Below are 23,695 nucleotides of genomic sequence, written 5' to 3' on the forward strand. Positions count from 1 at the left end.
ACTGCAGTGTATGACAGTTTCAGTTTCCCCATATTTTTGCCAACATTTTGTAAGCTAGTCTTTTTAATTTTAGCCATCCTAGTGGGTGGTGGCAGTTTCTCCTTGTGTTTAATTTGCATTTCCTGATGACTATCGAGTATCATCTCATGTACCTAAATGCCATCGGTATATCTTCTTTTTCAAATTGGGTCATTTGTCTTATTGAATTATAAGAATGTTTTATATATTTCATTTATTGTACATATTTTGCAAATATTTTATTGTATATGTTTTGCAAATATTTCCCTTCTAGTCTATGATGTAGTTTCATATTCATGACAGTAAGGCATAGAAATTTTGCCCTGAGTTTTCTGTTCTCAGTACACCCCCTCTTTGTTTTGAATCTTGTTACCAACTGCTTGACTAGACATTGCTTGTTGCTGAACTCTTTGTACACCACCTCTGCTTCTTAGACCAAACCCTCTTTTAGTCCTTGCACAGTGGATATTAGTCTGACTTTGTGTTCAATCCCCTTGGTGTCCTGTGTTCATCTGTAAGAAAAGAGGCCATGCCTGACTGGGTGCTTAGATAAGTGTCACATTCTTGGAGTTTCACCTCATATAATCATAGACTTCAGTGAAGTAACTGCATTCATTAAAACCTTACCACATTCAAAGAAAAGACAGCCATCTAGAAATAAAACCAAATACTGACCAGTTTATGACATTGACGACAAATCTAGTCATTCATACTTATTTATCAAGCAGCCACTATGTGTAAGGCCTTTTCTATAATTATTTTTTGCATTCAATATTATTTTGTATTAGTTTCAGTAGTCAAGAAAGAGACTCTAAACAGCTTATGACCGATTTCTGGAAGACTGAGACTGCATGCTGATTCCATGACTTAGACAGAGGCTGGGTGTGTGCGGTTATAAAAGGTATCAGTGATATTCTTAGGTATCAGTGCTGTTCTTAAGAAGCCCTCATATTTATTTCAAGAGACTTTCCAAGATAAGTGGCATCACCATGAGCTGTTTTCCACTAATCTGGGGCTTTTTGCTCCTCTAATGAGAATATATGAGCTTCTTTCTATGATGTACATACCTTTTAATGCTCTGTTTTCCTTCTGAGTTTGCACAATTATTACATGGAAATTATTTATGATGCTTAAAGAATATCAATCTGCTGAAAAGTGTCACATTTTCAGTTGTCCTGATTATAGACAATGGCATCTCAAGTGATGAGAATATACCTGAGTTCTGGGTCAATGCAACTGCACATCCAGTTAATATTTTAGCCCACCCATTCCTCATGTTCAAGAATCCTATCTAATAAAAGAGTAATATGCAAATTAACTATCACTACACTACACCCACAAGCCATGCCCACCAGCCACGCCCAGCAGCCAATCAGGAGCGAATATGCAAATAAATCCAACCAAGATGGCTACGGCCACAGAGAGCAGGCAGGAGGCTTGGGTTTCCCCGGTGATGGAGGAAGCCAAGCTTTCCCCCTGCCCTTGCCGGCCCAGGCCTCCACTCAAGGCTACAAAGTTTCAATGATAGAAGATACATAAATCCAAACAGAAATGGCAGCAGCCACGGAGCTGGAAAGAGCAGGAGGCTAGGGTTGCCCCGGGCTATGGAGGAAGCCAAGCTTTCCACACACCCTGGCCAGCCCAGGCCTCGCTTAAGGCTACAAAGTTTCAATTATAGAAGATACATAAATCCCCCCAAAAATGGCTGCTGCCACGGAGCAAGCAGAAGGCTTGGCTCCTCTCTAGGCTACAAAGTTTCAATTGTAGAAGATAAATAAACCCCAGATACCAGGGCCTCCACTTGGGTCACCAGGGGGCGTGGCCAGCCTGCAAACCACCACAGGCCCCTCGCCCAGGCCACCCCACACCCCAAGGGAACCCCCACCCTGATCTGGGACATCCTTCAGAGCAAACCAACTAGCCCCCACCTGTGCACCAGGTCTCTATCCTATCTAATAAAAGAGTAATATGCAGATTGACCATCACTCCAACACACAAGATGGCTGCCCCCATGTGGACGCAAGATGGCCACCACAAGATGGCCAGCAGGGGAGGGCAGTTGGGAGGGACCAGGCCTGCAAGGGAGGGCAGTTGGGGGTGACCAGACCAGCAGGAGAGGGCAGTTAGGGGCAAACAGGCTGGCAAGGGAGTGGTTAGGGGGTGATCAGTCTGGCAGGCAGAAGCGGTTAGGGGCAATCAGGAAGGCAGGCAGGCGAGCAGTTGGAAGCCAGCAGTCCTGGATTGTGAGAGGGATGTCCGAGTGCCCGTTTTGGCCCGATCCCAGTGGGCCTAAATTTCGTGCACCAGGCCTCTAGTTTCTCATAATTCACTTCACAGCTTGTCCCCCAACTCCTGTTCTTCTGAATGTTCATTCTAAATGCGTCAGTTGCCTCATCAAGGTGCCTGGTCTATTTTCATAGGGGTAGAAAAATTCCAAAAGAATAACTGAGAAGTATCAACTCTCTCTTTATCCCACCACCTGTTCTGGCAGCAATCAATGCTCCTGGAAGGCCCTTGGTGGTCCTGGGAGGGAAGTGCCTCCTTGTTTTCTAGATGGCCTCTAGCTGAGGACAGTCATTGTGGCCTTCCCTCTAGTCATGGGCTGACATGCTCATACCTGGCTTTCTTTTTGTACATAGTTAAACAGCCAATTGTTTCTTGCCAAGTGGATAACACTCCCTAGCAAATTATGAAACAGACAAAATTTCTATTCCTAGTTTCTTATTTAAAAAGAAAAACCACATAGAACACCACTATAATAAAGTGTAGTTTCTTTTTAAAACAAAAACTCTGTTCTTTATACTTTCAACCAGTTTCCACAGATGTCTATTACCTTGATTGAATCAAGGTGAACTCTTTCTCTTTCTCTCTCCGAATGAATAAAGAGATTTCAGAGAGGAAGGAGAGGGAGAGAGATACAAACATCAATGATGAGAGAGAATATTGATCGGTTGCCTCCTGCATGCCCCACACTGGGGATCAAGCCCACAACCCGGGCATGTGCCCTTATGGAAATTGAACCATGACCTCTTGGTTCATAGGTTGATGCTCAACCACTGAGCCATGCTATTCGGGTGAACTCTGTCTTATTTAATCCTATAGTAATCAGCTGGTTTTTGTTACAACTAAGCTGTGTATTTTATGGTGAATTTTAGATCTAATGCAGGTCTTTCTAAAAACGAATAACTAAATAGAGAGAAACTTAAAGAAAAAGCTAGTGTTTGGCTTCCTGGAGGGAGAAAGCTAACCTGAGAGGGTGTGAATTGCGGGGAAGGCTGGTAATAAAATGAAAAGTCTGTAGGAAGGAGTCTGGGAAGGTTTTGAAGGTAAATTCCAATTAGAAGATAAAAGGACAAGAAACCCATTGCTAAAACAAGGTTATGTGATGACATTTGCAGCTAGGAACATGATTAGAATGCAGGGGTGATACTAAAACAGGAATGGAGAAGGGAAAATTTAAATAACTAAGTGAACAAAGGGGTAAGGTAAATATTCTAAATCATGTTTAATGAGCTTGAGATAGAACAAACAAAATAAATAAATAAATAAATAAAAACCCCCAAAAACAAAACTGAAAATAGCTGAGAAAAAAAATTTTTTTAAAGTATTTAAATATATCTCTTTCCTATAATGAGGTGGGGAATGGTAAGTGATGTGAGGCTCCATCTTAACAAGGGGGCTCTGGTGAGGGGAAGTCAAGGCAGTATGCCCTGTCGGTGGGAGGTGGAAAGGAGTGGGGGCTCCCGCTTGCCTTGCCTGCCCTCCCTGCCTCATCATAGCTACTCTTCTGGGTTGATTATACACATCTGTGTCTTGAGTCATTTTAGCACTGTCTCCGTGCATCCTGATTCATGTCACTGTGCAGTGAGCTGTAGCTGGCAGCCTGGTGTGCAGATTACCCACCTGCTATGACATTGATTGATCATCTTCTCATGTGGTACTTAATCATCCACTGCAGCATATGACACTTAATTTTTAAGGTGACTATGTTTTGTATCACCAGCCAGATTGTAAGCACTGTGAGGGTAAGGACTAAAATCCATTCATCTTTGCTTTCCTCCTGGCACCCAACCAATTGCTAGAAAATTAAAAAGCAGCCTATTCTAATTTAATAAGAACTTGAATTACATGCAGGATGGAAACCTTTGTCCCATAGTTGTTAGGGTTTCTAGGAGGCTTTATGAAAAGGGCCACCCAGTTGTGGACACCATCTGCAGTAATTCTGCAGCCCTTAGACTACCAGTAATAGCAATGGTCTTCGCATCCAGGGGCTAGAAGCAGTCAACACATTCTTGAGTTCCCATTTTTGCACTAAACCAGTGCTTGAATTGCTGCTGTTTTTCTTGATGATGAAGGACTGAGAGTCTGTCTTATTTACTTCCATCTAACTGTGTACTGTCTGTTGTACCTGATGGCTTAGCACTGCAGATGGACTGATGGGGACACTGCATGTCATCACCTGACAGGGTATGCTGGGGCCAGTTATGCACCTCAGGTCTTCATACCTGGACTCCTCAAAAATGGGTTTTACCACCCTCAATATTTTGAATTCAACAAGGATTTTTCACTTAGTAATTTAGTAAATGTGTCTTTAGAAGAGCCAAGCATTTATCTGGTTAAACTATATAGGAACCTGTGGCTGATTACATATTAATGTTCAGATGTATATTCTTTTGTAACTAGCAATTCATTGCAATTGCCGTTAGCCTCCTCTCAATGATCCACATTTAATTCCAGGCCTACACCTCAGTCTTGGGCCTGAGTATTTGTTCTTGGATTATTTGCTTTCCTAATTCAGGATTCTCCCCCAGCCTTCCCTGATTTTTGATATGAGGATCTCTCAGGCCCATAATTAGCTCAGTGTCTCTTCCAAATGGTATTGAACAGGCTGCCATTACTACATTATGGCCATTGTTGTTGCAGAAGTTAGGGCTTCTCTTTATTTTATTTTATTCCCTGTCTTGAGTCCTACTTTTGCAGTCTTTTAAATTTTGGAGTCCTCTAATTATAGCACAGACTTGAGTGATTGCTTGGACAATGGTAGTGATTGCCAGAGAGGAAGGAAGGAGGCTTGTGTTCATTTAAACTGAACTCAGAAGGATGGATAGGATTCAGACAGGTGGACAGGAAGGAAATACAGCAGCATTCTTTTAGGGTTGCAGGTGGACCAGATAGATGGTGTCATGAAGAGATTTGAAAAACAGTCTGGGTTTGGGCTGTAGATGATTTAAATGTCAGGCCAGAGATTTTGGTGAATTTATGGTGATAGCTGATCAAGATGAGCTGGGGATTGGTGTGATGAATGTTTGGTTTAGGAGGAAGATGAGAATGAATTGGTGTAAAACTTGCTTCTTAAATCCAATACCAGACTGGAAAAGTGTTCAAAACTTAGCCAATTTACAGGTGATTTTCTGGCTCACATTCTGAACTAACTTGAAAAGTTTGCCATGACAATGTTTGAAACATTGAGTCTTAAAAACTTATACTGGTCATATCCTATTAAGATATTTTAAAAATATTTTCCTGTTACTAATGTTTGAACAGTGTATATACATATGTGTGTTCCTAAATCTCCACAGCAGTAGTCATTCTAAGATGATCCTAAATGATCTCTATCTCTTATAGTCATACCTTCACATGATTCTCTCCCCTGGAGAATTCTCTCCCTGGGGCTAGACCAAGTGACTAACATCTAGTATATAGAATATGGTAAAAATTATGGTATGTCATTTCCTATATTAGGCTATAAAAAGATGGTGCCTTCCATTTTGGGTGCCCTCTCTCATATTCTCTCTTGCAACCCTTGCTCTGGGGGAAGCCAGTTACTAGACTATGAATATGGAGAGGCCTACCTGGCAAGGAATTGGTATTTCTAGCTAAATTTAATAAGAACGTGAAAACTTGCAGTAGCCACATGAGTAAGCCTGGAAGCACATCTTTCTGTTTGAGCCTTGAGATGGCTGCATCTCCAGATAAGACTTAGGTTGTAGCCTTGTAAGAGGCCCTAAGGCAGAGGACCCAGCTAAGCCATGCCTGGATTTCTGACCCACAGAAACTGTGAGATAATAAATGTTAGCTCTTTTAAGTCTCTAAGGTGTGTAACTAATACACCTATTAATAGTTAGCTTCTGTCCCTAACCCAGTGGTTCTCAACCTTTCTCATGCCGCGACCCTTTAATACAGTTCCTCATGTTGTGGTGACCCCCAACCATAAAATTATTTCTTTGCTACTTCATAACTCTAATTTTGCTACTGTTAATGAATCGTAATGTAAATATCTGTGTTTTTTGATGGTCTTAGGCTCTACAGCAGCGGTTCTCAACCTGTGGGTCGAGACCCACAGGTTGAGAACCACTAGGAGGGTTGCCTAAGACCATCGGAAAACACAGATATTTACATTACGATTCATTAACAGTAGCAAAATTACAGTTATGAAGTAGCAACAAAAATAATTTTATGGTTGGGGGTTACCACAACATGAGGAACTATATTAAAGGGTCACGGCATTAGAAAGGTTGAGAACCACTGATGGCCTAACCGGTTTGGCTCAATGGATAGAGCAATGGCCTGAGGACTCAAGGGTCCCAGGTTCGATTCCAGTCAAGGGCATGTACCTTGGTTGCGGCACATCCCCAGTAGGGGGTGTGCAGGAGGCAGCTCATCGATGTTTCTCTCTCATCAATGTTTCTAACTCTTTATCCCTCGTCCTTCCTCTCTGTGAAAAATCAATAAAATATATTAAAAAAATAGTTAGCTTCTGGTATGATAAAATATAGGTCAGTCATTAAAATGATTAAGAAGACTATTTGAAAACAATGGAAAATATTCACAATATACTCTTATTTTGTAGAATATTTTCATTATACAAACTTGTACTATGTGTCCTAAGATATGTATGAAAAAATACTGGAATTATATTCAACAGCATATATGAATATGGCTGGTATATTTGTTATTTTACACATTTCTCTAGTGAATGTACCTTACTTTTAGAACAACATGCTCTTTTTAAAAAAAGCTCTTTTTATTGATTTTAGAGAAGAAGGGAGAGAGAGAGAGAGATAGAAACATCAATGATGAGAGAGAATCATTGATCAGCTGCCTCCTGCATGCCCCACACTGGGGATTGAGCCTGCAACACAGGCATGTGCCCCGACCGGGAATTGAACCGTGACCTCCTAGTTCATAAGTTGATGTTCCACCACTGAGCCATGCCAGCCTGGCAAAACAATGTACTTTTAAACTGCACACCCAGACCAACCTCTAGCATAGTCTTAGTGGAACTGTACCAAGATATTTGAGAATGGATTTCTAACCAACTGGAGACAAACTGAATGGCTAGCACTGATTTAACTCAAGTTCAACATATACGCTTCACTTGTGCTGATTATTATCCCAAGATTCAAGCATTGACACTGGCACCTGTTGGAAAGTTTGTGTTGCTCATATAAAAGGGCACTTGTAGACAGCGCCTGGGAAGGCATATGGGCATTCTTTAATTACTGTCAGCTGAACCCAGGGGCTTTGGCAAAGCCACGCCCTGGGAACACGCCTTACCAAAAGGGCAAGGGTGTTGTCAGCTTGACCTTCATTTCAGCCCATGGTCTGGGGAAGTGGTTTTGATATCTAAATCCAACCTAGGAATGCTCAGGGCCTACTCAAGAATGTAAATAATCTCCTTTTGTCTTGACCTTTTGGTGAAACTCCTAGATATTTGGGATATAAAATAAACTCACTGGATTGGCTCTGGGTCCCTGTCCCTGTCTCTCTATCAGAAGAGGACGATGGTCCCACCTGGTCCCAGCTTTTTCCTTCTATCTCTGTGTTTTGTCTCTTTTTTTTTATTTCTCAATCCCCAGCCGCCCCTACTCAGGAACTGGACCTGCTCTCTAGCCATGCTGGATGCGGAAAGAGAGAAATACCTACATTTGGCGCCTGAACAGGGACTGAGTACAGGGGTACTCACAAAAGTAAAAGTCAGGTGAGGGGATTGCCCCAAGAACTGCGCTTGCCACAGATTTAAAGAAGTAAGGTAAGGAGCGGATTGTTGTGAATTGTATTAACTGGGTGTAAAATATGGGTAATTCAGGGTCTCAGGAAAGAGATTTCTACTCTCAAATGCTTAAAACTATACTCAAAGCTCAAGGATACTCTGTTAAACGTAGTCAGATTCTTGATTTTCTTAAGTTTTGTTGATGAAACGTGGGAAATGGTCGGAAAGCAGTTGCATGACCGATAAACAGCAGAAGGTCCAGAGAAGATTCCTATTCCTATTTTAATTCGTGATGGCCTTGATCCAGCACAGGAGAGTTTAAGAATGTCTAAGCGGGATGTGGCCACGGCCTTACAGCCTACAGTGGAGAGGTGCAAATCTCTAAGAATACCACCTCCACCCTCTGCGCCCTCTGCACCTCCACGCGTTGCTCCTGTGACCACAGTCTAAAGCCCACCTGATAAAGATTTATCTCGTAATTATGAGCAGGAGCTAGAGTTTGAGGCAGAGCAGGACAAGCATCACGGTGAGCGGGATAAAAAAGGTTTTCCTCACAGCTGCCAAGCCTTTACAGCTGGATGCTGGCACTTGGCTGAAAGTGACTTCATATTTCATTTTGTTGGAGGCTCAAACTACTTGTATTAGGCTGAACAAAGTAGAAAGGATTAAAGGAATTTCTTAGCAACTGCCAATGATTCTTTATCTTAAAAAAATATTTTCTTTTCTTAAAAAAAAAAACCACAACAAAAACAGTAGACGCCAGACCATCACTGAATTTTCCCCCAAAGCAAGAAGGAGGTGGGGGAAAGGAGACACATGGCGATCCAATATGGACACCCACTCCCCGAGAAAGCCATTTTAAAAGGTCTCATCTTCACCATGCCTTTTTCCGGCTAGTGACTTAAAACTTTTACAAAATTTATAAATGCATCAGGGATTTCTGTGCACATGTAAAGGGAAAAGCCAGTTTAAAAACAAATGCGTGCAACTGTCCAATATTTGGACATTTTAGATAGAGTTTTTGAGCTGAGCTTAACTTTTTGCTATGTACAGAATAAAAACCCAAGACTGTTTTTAGCCTAAGAAAAATGGTGGATATGACCCGGAAAAAAATACAGGCTGGCTTCCCAAGGCTCTTTTAAAAGTTAGCGGCTATGCCAGGCCTATCGGCTGGAAACTTAAAAAACTTTGATGTTTACTAAATCAAATGATAAAAACATATCTAAATATATTGAAACGATATACTGAAATGTTGATCTGAGTATGCCTGGTATGAAGTCTAGAGGATAGAATTTAATCTATTAATTGAATATGCCTTGTATTTTATTTGAAATGTATCCTTAAAAATGTAAAAGTATTATTGATTTGAGAAATGCTAAGTATTTAATTTGCTACCTAAAATTTGAAGCTCTGAAAGTTTAAGGTTCAGATTGAATTGGGAGAAATTATATAATTGTGGTAACTAAATGCCTAGAGTATAGCAATTTATTTTGAGAAAATAATTTTTGTGTTTTCTCTGATAATTAGGAATGCACAATATGTTACTTATTGGTCTGATTTAAAAAAGAGGATTAATTCTGTGATCCAGTTTAAATTTAATTGATATTCTTTAAGATAATTTAAGTATATAATCTTTAAATCATATATATAAATATTTGTATATATTTTATCTTTCCAAGTTATTTCAAGACTTTGAGAATAACTTTTGGACATTTCATGGGCCCTGAAATGTTTTCAAAAGTCTGTTCTCTCTTAAATATTTTTTAATTAAACCGATTGATACTTGAAATTGCATGGAAAGCTTTATCAAATAAAAATTAATAATTGTATTTTACTTATATATATATATTAAATGTTATGAAGGTTTTGGCCTCTAAGGAGGGCAAAATGTTTCTTAAAATCCAATAGCAAAATTTTAAGACGGAATTTAAAATGACAAAAAGCCCATAGCCGCCTGCATTTTAAATAGGTTGGTTGTGGGGCGGCATTTGTGCTTTGTCAATCAGACCTATAAGTTTACTGAAATTGCTTGCTTTGCTTTTTTAATTAAAGATACCTACTTAAATTACTTTATAAATTAGCTTTTTAAAATATAATCAAGGTCTCATATAAATTAAATTACATGAGAAGCCAATGTTTTCATAAGTGAATCCAAGTAAAATCTAAGAACAGTTTAGACAGCCACCATTTACTGCCTGACATGGCAGCTGCCATCTTGGCCACATGGCTTGCCACTCCCATGGGGGCTGCCATCTTGAATCAACAAAGGCCAATCCCCTTCCTTTGAATAAGCCAATGTCTTTGTAAGCAATTTAATTAAGTCTTCTAAGAAAGTTACAGAGATCTTCCATGATCCCTCTGTATATGCAAATAAGCCTAAGGGGCTATTCCTTAAAAAATAAAATTCAAAATTTTAACAAAAAGGAAAAATTTAAAAAATTTTAAAATCTCTTTCACTGGTATTTACAGTGTAAACTAAGATTGTTGTTAAAATATTAAATCTGACAGTAAATTAGTAGTCAACTTTAATGTAAAAGTGCTTGTGATATGGCTACTCGGATGTATGACCCAGTACTTATTATTGGTGTAAAGAAAGACAAAGATTCTTAAGTGAAACTCTCTGTAGCCTGAAAATTATTCTGGAAGAAAATAAAGAGATTTCCTTCAAATGTCGTATGGATTGTAATTGAAAGTCAATATATTTGGCCTCATAAACTGAAGTAAATATTTTGTGTTTTTGACTCCCTGATAAATTTTATGTAAAGTTAAAGATTAATAGCAGAAACTTAATTAATGTCATTTACTGTCCATAACCTAGGACAAATAAAATTAAAGTTAATAAATAAATTAATCTTATTTCAGACTAACTTAAATTGGCAATTGAAATAAGTGAATATTCATAAAAACTTAATTGTACTGGAAAAAAAACAACAGTTCCTGAAGTATTAACTAAAATTTTTATTGATAGTTCATCTCATAGTAAAATTGCTTAACATGCAATGAATCCAAAGCAGTCATATTTCTGTGCAAAAATTAAAATTACCTCAGGCATTAACCATTTTTACAGATGGATTCAGTTCTGGAAAGGCTGGATCTACTGCAGCAGGGTATCAAAGGTCCTTCAAACCCCTTATATTTCAGTAGAAATACAAGCTCTTATTTATGCCTTAACAGATTTTGCTATGGAGCCCATCAACCTATAGTGATAGTGCTTATGTGGTAAGTATGGCCAAAATTATTGAAACAGCTACTATAGGGCACACTAATTCAGAGGAACTTTTTCAATTATTTTTCAGCTTTCAAAATGTTATTTGAGAACGACAATTTCCATGTTTTATTGGAAGCATTGTCCTCAGAGAGGTGGTGTTAGCCATCTCTCTGTGCCAACTTTAGGGGTAAATCCCCGAGGACTTAAACCTAATCAAATCTGGCAAATGGATGTCACTCAATAGTGGAAAGAGCCAATCGTACTCTTAAAATGCAATTACTAAAACAAAAAGGGGGGGACGGATGTATGCGTCACCTCAAAACAAACTCAGTCATGCTTTTTATACTTTAAAATTTTTGAATTGTGATGCAGAGGATCATACAGCAGCCGAAAGCCATCAGGCCTCCTGTACAATAGTCTCCACCAAGTTAGTTAGGTGGAAGGAAGCATAAACCAGACAAGAGTTTTAGCAGATTCAGTAATAATGTGGGGAAGAGTTTGTGTTTTATATCCTTCCAGAAGGAGCAGCGCAGCCAATTCGGGTGCCAGAACGTTATGTCCGCCACCACAATGGACCCAGACAAGCTCCTTGTCCCTTCACTCAAAAGGACTGAGTGCTGCCCCAATGACAGCAAAGCGGAAGAAGAAGAAAACTGAAAGCTACGCAAGGGACCAAGGTGCCAATATGGAGTCATCTGAAGAAGTTAACGACTGAAGCTCAGCAGATTGTGGAAAAGCAAGAAGTTGAAGCTACTTTTTCAGCCATGTTCCTGCTTATGCTAGCATTGGTTAGCTGCCAGTTTTCTGTAGTCTTGCGCAGTCAAGTCCGAGGACTCTGAGTAAATATACACCAGCAGCAAAAGAAACTTTCTTTTATTTAGTAGCTAAAAATGTTAACATGTCTTGTAGTTCTGATTTCTTTCTTATTGCTGTTTTGCATTGTCATTGTTTTGTTATTATTTAATAGCCAGAGTTTTGCTCTTGATGTTCAAGTTTTAAAATGATAACATTTATGTAGTTTGGTTTTTGCATCAGCATTGTTTGCAATTGTTTTAATATTAGAGCTTTGTTCTTGATGTTTAAATTTTACTTTTATTATAGTAGCTTAAAAACAAAAAAAAAGGGTGAGATGTAGACAGCACCTGGGAAGGCACATGGGCATTCTTTAATTATTGTCAGCTGAACCCAGTGGCATAGGCAAAGCCACGCCCTGGGAACACACCTTACCAAAAGGGCAAGGGTGTTGTCAGCTTGACCTTCATTTCAGCCAGTGGTGTGGGGAAGTGGTTTTGATATCTAAATCCAACCTAGCACCAGGAATGCTGAGGGCCTACTCAAGAATGCAAATAATCTCCTTTTGTCTTGACCTTTTGGTGAAACTCCCTGATATTTGGGATATAAAATAAACTCGCTGGATTGGCTCTGGGTCCCTGTCGCTCCATCAGAAGAGGACGGTGGTCCCACCTGGTCCCAGCTTTTTCCTTCTATCTCTGTGTTTTGTCTCTTTCTTTTATTTCTCAATCCCCAGCTGCCCCTACTCAGGAACTAGACCCACTCTCTAGCCGCACTGGATGTGGAAAGAGAGAAATACCTACAGGCACTTAGACAACAGCTGGTTAGCCAGCAAAAATCAGAGAAAGTCTGTGAAGATTAAGTGCTTAGGAGTTAAAGTGTTGGTTTTGAAACTTCTTGCACCTGATAGAAACTTAACATTTTCTATGCAATTCTCATATTAGGTTTATCAAAGTAGCAAAACACTGGAAACTGTCTGTTCCAGATTGAGATGAAATTTATGCACTGTAATTAAATAGCCATCATGGCAAAAGGCAATGACTCTTATATTTTGCTCCTGGGAAGATCTATTGGCTTGTGAAACAGTCATGGTGATTCCACTCAAACAGAACAAACAAAAACAAAAACAAAAACAAAAACAAAAAACCTTCTTTCTGAGAATTCTAGAATTTTCTTCAGTTTTGCATCTGTTTTAATTAAATATAGGTATAATTTAGAAGTGAAGTAACTTCATCTTCATCCCTTAGAAAAAATAACCAAAATAGTATTTGTCATGGTTTATTTTAGTTTATTTGAAACAGCAATACTGAGCCCACTTAAGCAGCAAAATGAATAGCATGTTTTAGTAACTGCTTGGAGGATAGCAGAGGGAGCTCACGATCTGATATCAGATAGCCTGAGTTTATTCTGCATCTTTCCATTAGGTGCTCCTGTATTACCTTCTAATCCTGTTTCCTTTATCTGCATCCAAAGTACGTACTTCATGCCCATCAGCAGATGAGTGGATTAAAAAACCATGGTACATCTACACAATGGAATACTACGCTGCTGTAAAAGGAAGAAATTCTTACCATTTGCAACAGCATGGATGGAACTGGAGAACATTATGCTAAGCGAAATAAGCCAGTCAGAGAAAAATAAATATCACATGATGTCACTCATTTATGGAATATAATGAACAACATGGTCTGATGAACAAAAATAGATCCAGAGACAGAGAAGCATTGATCAGACCCTCAAACCTCAGAGGGAAGGTAGGGGAGGGTGGGGGTAAGGAGGAGAGCTTAACCAAAGGACTTGTATGCATGCATATAAGCCTAACCAATGGACACAGACACCAGGGGAGTGAGGGCATAAATGGGAGGTGGGGGTAATGGGGCAATAAGGACACATATGTAATACCTTAATAACTTCACTGTTATGAACTATGTGTTTAATATTCCAATTACCTTGGCAACATCAATAAAGTTTTAATAGAGCCCTTCCTGAAGGAGGACTTGGTTTTAATGAGCAACTTAGTCAATGAGAAATATTTTATAGAAATAGCCAATTTAACAAATTCTCATACTATCGCATGGTGTGTGGTAAAGGGCAATTGGAATGCAAAGTATAATCTTGCTGGGTATTTGATAAAGCTCAAATTTCACAGCCCTCTGGAAACAAGAAGTGGGGCCCTTAAAGCTCATTATCACAGATCAGGGAAGCTTTTAAAATTCCTAGGAAGGTTAAGAGGAGGAAATGACTATTACTGTACCTGACCGTAGGTGACCCTGGCCCAGGAAGTTTACAACATTCTTCCACATGTATCAGGTCAGAAGATCATTTGTTGAGAAAATGGGAAAAGCACTAATGTGGGAACTGGTTAGGAAGAGAATGTAGTCATTGGGATTTTGAATTCTTGTGGAATGAGAGAGCAGAACAGTTGAATCACTTAAATGAGGGTTGCAAAATTCAGAAGCTAGACCAGTTTCTGCATCTTGGAACCCATGCAGAAAATCCAAGAGGTAGGAGAAAGAGGAGGGGCAGGAAGATGGAAAAACAGACTAACTGTTGGGTTTTGTGCAGTCTATTATGTTAATGTTAGGATCTGTCCTTCCCTTTGTATTCCTGTGAGTCTTTCCAGTTTGCTTCTAGGAGTCTCCTTGTAAGTTTGGGGTTGGGGCATGTCCTTATCTATGGACAAAGGACAAGAATAATACCAGGTACCTGCTCTGCACCACATGCCTCATGTATATCATGGTAACCTTATAAGGAAGAGACTAGAACACTTTCTTCTCACAGGAGGGGAAGGCAACACGTTTTGTCAGAGAAGCTCAGTTGTCCAAAAAGTTAATTTGTTTTATTGCACTAATTCCTAAAGCCTGGCCTATTCACAGAGTGCTCTAATCACAGATAACTGGGTGCCACCGTCCTGTATAAGAATTATTAGAACAACTCTTCAAAAACACCTGAAATGTAAAGGACTTTAGGGATGGAAATTTGAAATGACTTATGGTTACCAGGAAGCACAATAAATAAAACAGTGAATTTTATTAGTAGAGATAAGTTAGAGAGCTTCTAAAACACAACTTTGAGAGTTAGAAAGAGAAGCACTCTAATTAGTTCCCTTGAGGATTTCATCAATCAATTCTTAGCTACAACATAATCAATTTTATTGAGGTTTCAAATGCCTGTGCATATGCACTTTTGAAAAAGCTAATTGGTTTGTCTACAAAAAGGCCCCAATTTACAAATGGGCCAATTTCCATTTAAGGCTGAAATACTTAAATAGATATTACTACAATTTAGTTCATTAAGTAGCAGAGCTTACCTATTTCAAACTAGGTGTTCAATTTTCATCTCCATTTTATTTTATTTCCTCCCAAAGACGTATAACCAAAAGACCAAAAAAAAAAAAAAAAAAAAAAAAAGGAAGGAAGGAAGGAAAGAAGGAAGAGAGGAAGAAAGGAAGAAAGGTAGGGAGAGATTTTTCTCATTTCTGTATGTGCATTTTATCAACAAAGCTTCAGCTTGAGCTCCCTTGGGAAAAGCCTTTCAAGTCAGGCAGAATGACGTCCTTCCTGCTATAACATACTTTTCCAGCTGCCAGGGGAAAACTACATATTTTACATCAAGCAACAATCAAGAGAGAACAGATAATCACTCCCCAAGGTGACTTGCTTCAGCTTTTCTCAAAAAGGGATGTAGAAATCATCTTGAAGTAACTGTTAACCCTATGCTTTAAAAGAGACAAAATGATTTCTGTTCTTAATTATTGGAATGGCTATACTACTTTTTTGCGGGTGGGTCTCCATATTTATTTCAAAGTATAGCACAACTGGTCTAAGGCATGGGAACAGAGCGAGTGGGGCGATCACATCTGGATTAAGATTAATCTTAGTGGGAAGAAAAGTTTGCAGAGGTGTTCAAATTTCTCTCTTGGTCCTCTTCCCAATATGTTCTTGTAAGTATAAAAATCCTGTGATGTCCACTGCCATATGTGGGAAAACCACATGCTCTGATGCAATCAACACAACTACAAAGCATTCTTATGTGGAAACATCTAAGGAACATGGACAATTTTCTTTGAAGCACCCTGATTTAAAAGAGTTGTAACCTGGAAAGCCTTCTCTTGTGTTTCCTCAATAATCAGAATGCTGTGGATCAGCAGTGACCAAATTCCTCAAGTAGCTGCTATGTGAAAACTGAAATTTCCTTTTTTCTTTTTAGAATCACATAGACCAACATCCTAAGGGTTTTGCAAACTGGCATACAGTGGCCCTGCCATCTCCTCTCATGTCTCCTTTAATGAAAAATTGGAGGCCTCATAACTGAGTTCTCTCAGGCACTGTCAAAGCCTCCCGTTATCTCTGCCAGTAGGTTCTGTTAAAAACCCAGAAGTGGTTAACACTATTTTTTTTTTTTTTTTGTCAAAAGCAAGTATGAAATAATAATTTCCTCAGGATATACATCCTCTCAGAAAAGAAAAAAAAAATCTCATTTTGACAGGAAAAGGAAATGTACCAACAAACTTAGTTAAGAGCCCTCTTCATTTTACATAATCTACTTCCCCCAAACAAAGCAGTGTAGAGATTCTTAGCTTGAAAGGGGTCTCTTAAGGTAGTTCAGTTCTCTCCCCACAGCTTTGATTCTACAGCAGATAAGAATCTATCTAATTTCTAAACCTCTAAGAATGGAGATTGCCAACTTCCTGTTGTATCCTGTTCCAGTGTTTAAAAACCCTCACTGTCAGGAAATGCTTCTTGATGCCAATGCCAGCCTCCAAAATGCCAATGCAGCGTGTGTCTACTTCTCCTGACATGTCCTCAGAGTGGTGGAGTACATCTCCCATCTACTGTGTGTCAAAGTCCTTCACAAACGCTAAGACTCAGAGTCAATCACTCCTCACTCTTCCCTTTTCCAGACCAAAACCAGAAAATTCCTTTCTTTAACTTTTCCTTTTGGACCCTAGTTTCTCTGTCATGTTTTTGGTTTGTCTCTGAATCCTGGCTACATTCTAGTTCTTCCCATAATGGAAGATTCCTGGGGCCCCCAGGCTGCTTTTTTCAGGTTTATATTTAGGGTTTGGAAATAGCTCAGTTAACTCAGGGTCACAATGAGATTTTTTGACCAGCTCCTAAAAATAGTACTGGGAAAAATAGTTCTCAATTTTATGTATCTAAAATCTCCCCACAGAATATGTTAAAAACAAACAGAAGGCCCAAATAACTTATTTTCTGGTTTAAATTATGGCTGGATTTTTAAAGGTGAGGAATAATTATGATCAAATTAAGAATAGTCATAAAGAGCTTCATATCTTGTTCTGGTGATAGTAACATAAGAGACATAATTTATTGTCCTGAAATGTTAAAATTTGACATAAATGGGTCACCACATAGTTAAATCAAACAAAAGGAAATAAACCAAATAGTTACTAAGGAGCACAAATAGTTCATTTATCACCAGTTAAAGTCCAGTAGATATATGCTGTATGCATATATGTCCTGGAGATGTGCCCACCCTTCACCCAGTTCTGAAATACATCAGGGTATTCCTGACTTGAGAGTTTATATTCTACAAAATTTGGTTCTGCATGTTCTGAACAATTGCTTGGTATTAACTTTCATACGTGAAATATAAATTACTGCCATGCCAAAGAGACCCTTTGGTCATACTGTCCATTCAGCTCTTGGTTGAACATCTCCACTCTAGAAATGAACTTGTGAGACTATTCCAGATTTTTCAAGCATTCTAAAGGAAATTACAACTTACCGAGTGAAATCCTTTTGCAGAGAAGAGGAAGTGGCCCAAGCCATAAGAAATGACTCATTAAAAAATCCTATATAATAAAAGCCTAATATGCAAATTATCTCCTCCACCAGGAGTTTGATCGCTCACTATGATGTGCGCTGACGACCAGGGACCGGTGCGGAACACGCCGGGTGTCGGCGACACGGCGCTGACAGCAGGTGGTAGTAGAGGTGCTGCTGGCCCCGATGGGCCCTGATGAGAGCGGGAGCAGGTGAGCGGGTGGTGCCAGGCCAAGGTGGGTGTGAGTGGGGCCCGATCTCCCTGCTGATCACCCCACAGATGGCAACCAGTGGCCATGGTGGGGGGTGGGGCCGCCGCCCAGCTCCCAGGCACTGAGGGAGCCAGGCCTGATGACTCAGGCGGAGGGGGCCATGTGGGGACTCAGGGTCCCAGGTGCTGCCCAGGACCCAGAGGTCAGCTGGGACCTGCCCTTCCATGCCAGATGCTCGCACTTTGATTGCTAGCCAGACCTAGGGACTGCACCCATACACAAATTTTGTGCACTGGGCCGCCTCTTGCACACCCCAGACTGGGGATTGAGTCCACAACCCAGGCATATGTCCTGACTGGGTATTGAACTGTGACCTCCTGGTTCATAGGTCAATGCTCAACTACTGAGCCACAACAGGCAGACAAAATGGCTCATTCTTTTTTTTTTTTTAATTTTCTTTATTGATTAAGGTATTATAAATTCAGAAAAAAATTAGAAGAATTGTGGTTATAAAGAAAAGTATTATTTAATTTATGAGTCAGAGGGCACTCAAGATATCCTTTTTGGAGGTGTAGCTTATACATGACAGCACAATAAGTTGCTTACATGTTATTTTTTCCAAAATAAAATTAGTTACGTTTTTAGGACATTTACTTCCAAGAAATAGAAAACCTAAGAGATTATCTAATTAATTTTCATAAATGAAATCTGGTTGGTCAGACAGGTTATTACCACTTATCCTATCTAATAAAGAGAAAGAAGGGAATATGCAAATTGACCGTCACACTGTGAGAAAGATGGTGGCACCCATAGCCACAAGATGGCAGTGCCCAGTCCCCTCAGCCCTGCCGGAGTCCCCTAGTCCTTTCAGCCCAGCTAGGGCGGCGGCAGGTGCATGGTGTGGCCGGACCCGCCCTCAGCCCCCCAGCCACCCAGGGCGAGCCCGAGGCACAGGCAAACCTCGGATGGCAGCTGCCCAGCCGCCTAGGGTCGCCCGAGACTCAGGTAACCAGGGCCAGCCGAGGCTTGCACTGCTGGCAGTGGCAGCAACAGAGGTTTGATGGAGGTGTTGCCTTCCTCTGATTTCCGGGTCGCCTCCTGCCCCTGAGGGCTCCTGGACTGTGAGATGGGGCAGGCCGGGCTGAGGGACCCCCCCCTCCAGTGCATGAATTTTCATGCACTGGGCCTCTAGTGAGTAGATAAGAGTGAAAGGAATTTAAGAGTCTCTCTAAGGCCACAATGACTCAGTGCTGAGATGATTAATTCACACTGACATGGGGTGAGGGACTGGCATCCTGTTCTCTTTCTGACATATATTTTCCAGGAGGGCTTCAATGGACCAAAGGCTTATGAGGGTTTTTTGCAGTCTTTTGTTCTGCACTGGTGTGTGGTGAAGTTATTCATTCATGGAGATAAAATCAGAGAACATGAGGACTGAATGAATCTTGGAGATAGTTTAATGTAGCTTTTTCCTTTCCTGATGAGGCAAATTAAACATCAGCAAGATTATCCCAAATCAGGCACCCATGTTTAATTCATGACTACAGAGCGAGTCTTTTGGCTCTTCCATTCCACCAACTGAAAGCAACAGTGAACATGGCTTCATTTCTGGGGTGATAAAACAAATTCAAAGTCCATTTAAGCCAGAATGGCTATTTCCTTTGCATACTTGATACTTTTGGTGCCTATTTTGGGCTTACTGTTAAAAGTGTTCATAGAGTGTACCACTTTTAAGAAACACATAGACTGTGTTTCTTCTGGTAAAGAAGAAGTAGATTTTATGTTATATTTTGAGACAGATTTCATCTACTAGCATAAAACTTCCAATTCACCCCTCGCTTCCCCACCAAAGAATTTCATTCTGCACTTCATAGGTAACAGCTTTCCAGGAATAGCACATGTGAAAAAGTAATTACTTCATTGCCCAAGGAAGGAATTTGATTCTATCAGCTTGGCTAGGCTTTTGCAGATAAAAAAGAGCAAAGCCATGGCTTACTAAAGATACTTCAGTTTTTTAACCTTTTGAAAATTCATTCTTTTCTAATGATTAGACATGGAAAAAAGTGAGTTAAGTACTGCTTGTAATTCACTCAATAGAAACTCTGTAACATCACCTCTCCTAGTCTTCTTTACTCTAGAACCAGTCATCTGTATCAACAGCTTCTCTCCCTCTTTAACAAGCTGTAAATTGAGTAACATAACCTTTTCCATGACCAAGACTAGACAGCCAAAATTCTGTCTTCAGAAGTTGGTTGGTTCTATGTTATAACCTGTCTGTCATTACTTCCTTTCATTACAGTCCTGTAGTTGGTTTTTGTAGACTTTAAGGACCTACTCCTAGCTTAACTTGGGTATATGCTACATGTTATTGTGTGCTTGTGTTCGACCAAAATGCCACTTTCTGCAACTGTATTCAGATGATCACTAAGCATGTAAAAGGGTCGGTTTGGGGATTTACCATGGCTACTTCAATACAACTTCTCTTTTCACAATAATCTATCAACTTTTGTCTGTTTTGCTGTTGGCTTATTCTTGAGTCTTTGTCCACTCTCCTTTTACTTGTGAATATATATATGAAACACTTAAAGATACAAAGTCCAGTGAAAGAAAGGCCTTTTCTTTTGTTTATCTTCTATTAAAGTTCTGCAGAAATGGAATGGACAACCTTTTAAAGAGAGGAATCTTTGTCAGTAGAAGTATTTATATATATACTGTATATATAATATATTTCTGTCTTAACTGGGAGACTGGAATAGATACTTTCTAAAACTCCTTCTGAAGTTAAGATTTATTGAAATTATACTCAAGCACTTAGTTCAGCGATTTTCAACCTTTTTCATGTCATGGAACACATAGGCTAACTATTAAAATTATACAGCAAATCAAAAAAATATATTTTTTGCCAAACTGTCAAAAAACATAGGTATAATTTTGATTCAGTCACACTGGTTAGCTATTGCTGTGTTGGCTATTGTCATTTTTTTTTTGTTTGACAATCTAAGGGAAAGAAGTCTGCCCCTGACTAACTAGTCAGGTATTTTGTGTTTTAAAAATTCATGAGACACACTGGTTGAGAATTGCTGACTTAGTTCAATGTAGGGGAGCCAAGGGAAGCTTAATACATATAACTGGAAGGTTTTTGTTTTATTATTGTTATTACTAGTTTTTCTTGAAAAAGTAAAAATGTCTTGTTGTTGTTGTTAAGAGTCATATGGGATAGGTTGTTTTTTCTAAAACAGGAGAAGAGCAGTTCAGTTTGTTTGGTGTGTGGGAAATTATCTTAATCTGTAACAACGTTGAAGCCTCTTCTGCAGGAGCAGCCTGAGCCTGAAGGAAGGAGGTAACCCTGTATAATCCAAGGCAAGGGGAAAGTGGGCCAGATACACCTATCATCTCCCCATATTTTTATGAGGCAACCCTTTTCTAAAGCCAGCAAAAACAGATAATCATCGTGCTCCTGATCGAGGTGGTAAACAACTCAAGTGTTGACCAGTGGAGCACATCTGTGGGCTAACAATTCAAGTCAACCGTGCAGGGAGGAGGGAAACAGAGGAAGCACAGTTTCATTTCCCAGTAACTCCCCTGACTTGCATTAAGGTGGGAACTGAAGAGGACATCTGTAAAAATAACAGCATGCAAACCTCAGAAGGATAGGCTGTGCCCATTTAAGAGCAGTTTGAGTCCTAAAGCCTTTCTGGTTATTGTACAATATGAAGGAAAAATCCTCAGGGATGAATTATAGTTCTAGAGTTTTAGATAAACCCTGCATATGACAAAGAACAACAGCTATGCTCTGTCACACCAATTTAATAAAGCCCTGTGACATACCAACCTGAACACCGAATACATTGACAACTTAATGGAAAGAAAAAAATTCCAAACGTTCATTCTCAAAGTATCATTATTTTATTGACTTTTTTACTGTCAGCCATCTTCTGTATGGACAACTTTGAACATATTGAAGACAACTTTGAACATATTGAAGACTCTCAGAATATCACCACTGAGATTTTCTCCAAGTCTTCATAAACATAGTGATTAATAAAGCAATTTCAAAGGACTATAATCTTGGGCTGTGATTCACATGAATGTGAATTATTAACACCAAATAACTAAAGTGATTTATATATGTCCATGTGGTTACAGAAAAAGTGGTGGAGCCCTGCATGTGTACCACAGAAGCTCTGAGATCTCACTGCTTTCTTGTATTTATGTCATCCTGGAACTGCAGGTATGTCCCTCCCCATTCTGAGCATCAGTTTTCTGATCTGTAAAATGGAGGCACATTGTCTGCCCAGCTTCTTTTGGAGGCTGGTGATAATGGTAGTCAGTTTTTATGCGCATTCTTGCCTGTGGTTTGTAAGAAAGTCAGATAAGTAAGAGTGTCTGAGTGTTAAAGAGAATTACCAAGGATGCTTCTATGCCTGGTATCCACTCTCCCCTGACTTTGCAGCCTGCCGAATGCCCTATGTCCATTGAGCCATGGCCAACCCCACAGTGAGCAAGCCTATCAAATGCAAACATTCGGAGGTTTCTGACTCTCAAGTGTCTTACATAAAATAGAGCCAGGAGCTCCATCTGGCACTCCATCTGCAAATGTCCCATTGAAGTCAAATGCCAGGAAATGTGGCTGTTTAAAATCCTAGGGGATAAGATTTTCGTTCAGAAGCTTTCTAATGGACATGCACCACATTCCACATTCGGTGAAGCAAAAGCCCTCCACTGCGTGGTCTAGTCACAGGCCCTCGCACACCCCATCTCTGGTCCTCAGCTGTGAAGTTTGGAGACATTTAGCTGAGAAAAAATGGGCTGTTCAGCCTCAGTGGCTTGTTAATACACTGGATGCAGATAGAGGGCAGTGTTGCATATCTGCAAAAGCCCACACTCTGCAGCCTAAGAAGACCACCAAAGCCTTACCACTGGCCTTTTTCCACACTCTGGCACCAGGTTAATAATGAACACAAGCAATTAAAGCAACTACCCATGAAACATATGCCTTCTGGTCAAAGCTCATTATTGCTTCATCACCACTTGGATATTAGAAAGGGCTTCATAATAATTGTTAATCATTATTCCTTAACAGTACTTTTTTGCAAAAGGCCACATCCATTAGCCTCACGTTTTAGAAGACTGAGTGAGATACAGAGAGGTTAACCGGGTGGTTTGAGTCATTCAGTCTGGAACCAGACAGATCTAGAAAGAAAACTCAGAGTTTCTGCGATATATGCTGGGGAGTTCTCAAAATGGCCCTTTGCTACCTTTGAAGGAAAACCTTCAGCAGCCTTCATTTGCTCTTGTTTAATTAGGGATGGCTGTCTGGCTTGGTGATGAACTTTGACTTCCAGATGAGACCTCTTTCCCCACAATCTCCTAATTGCCTGTTTTCTCAGTTAAAATTGGTAAGTGATGACCAAACCAGCTAATTAGGCCCATTACACAACCCAAGGAAGTAGTTAGGGAGGGATGGGAAACAGATACATAAAATGAGGCCAACTAGTGAAAGAAATTCAAGCACTTAGGAGTATCAGTGTTTCATTTGTAGGTGAAACTTAGAACAGATTGTCCAGAGCTTAGGAGCTGTCAGATCTCTATCTTGCACTCTACCACCATTGATCCCTAACAGCTACAGAATCTCATTTTGCATATTCTAAAGGCATTGAACATTTTTTGGTTAAGAACACAT

The sequence above is a fragment of the Plecotus auritus genome (assembly GCF_963455305.1).
Source record: "Plecotus auritus genome assembly, chromosome: 1".
In the NCBI taxonomy this organism is placed as follows: domain Eukaryota; kingdom Metazoa; phylum Chordata; class Mammalia; order Chiroptera; family Vespertilionidae; genus Plecotus; species Plecotus auritus.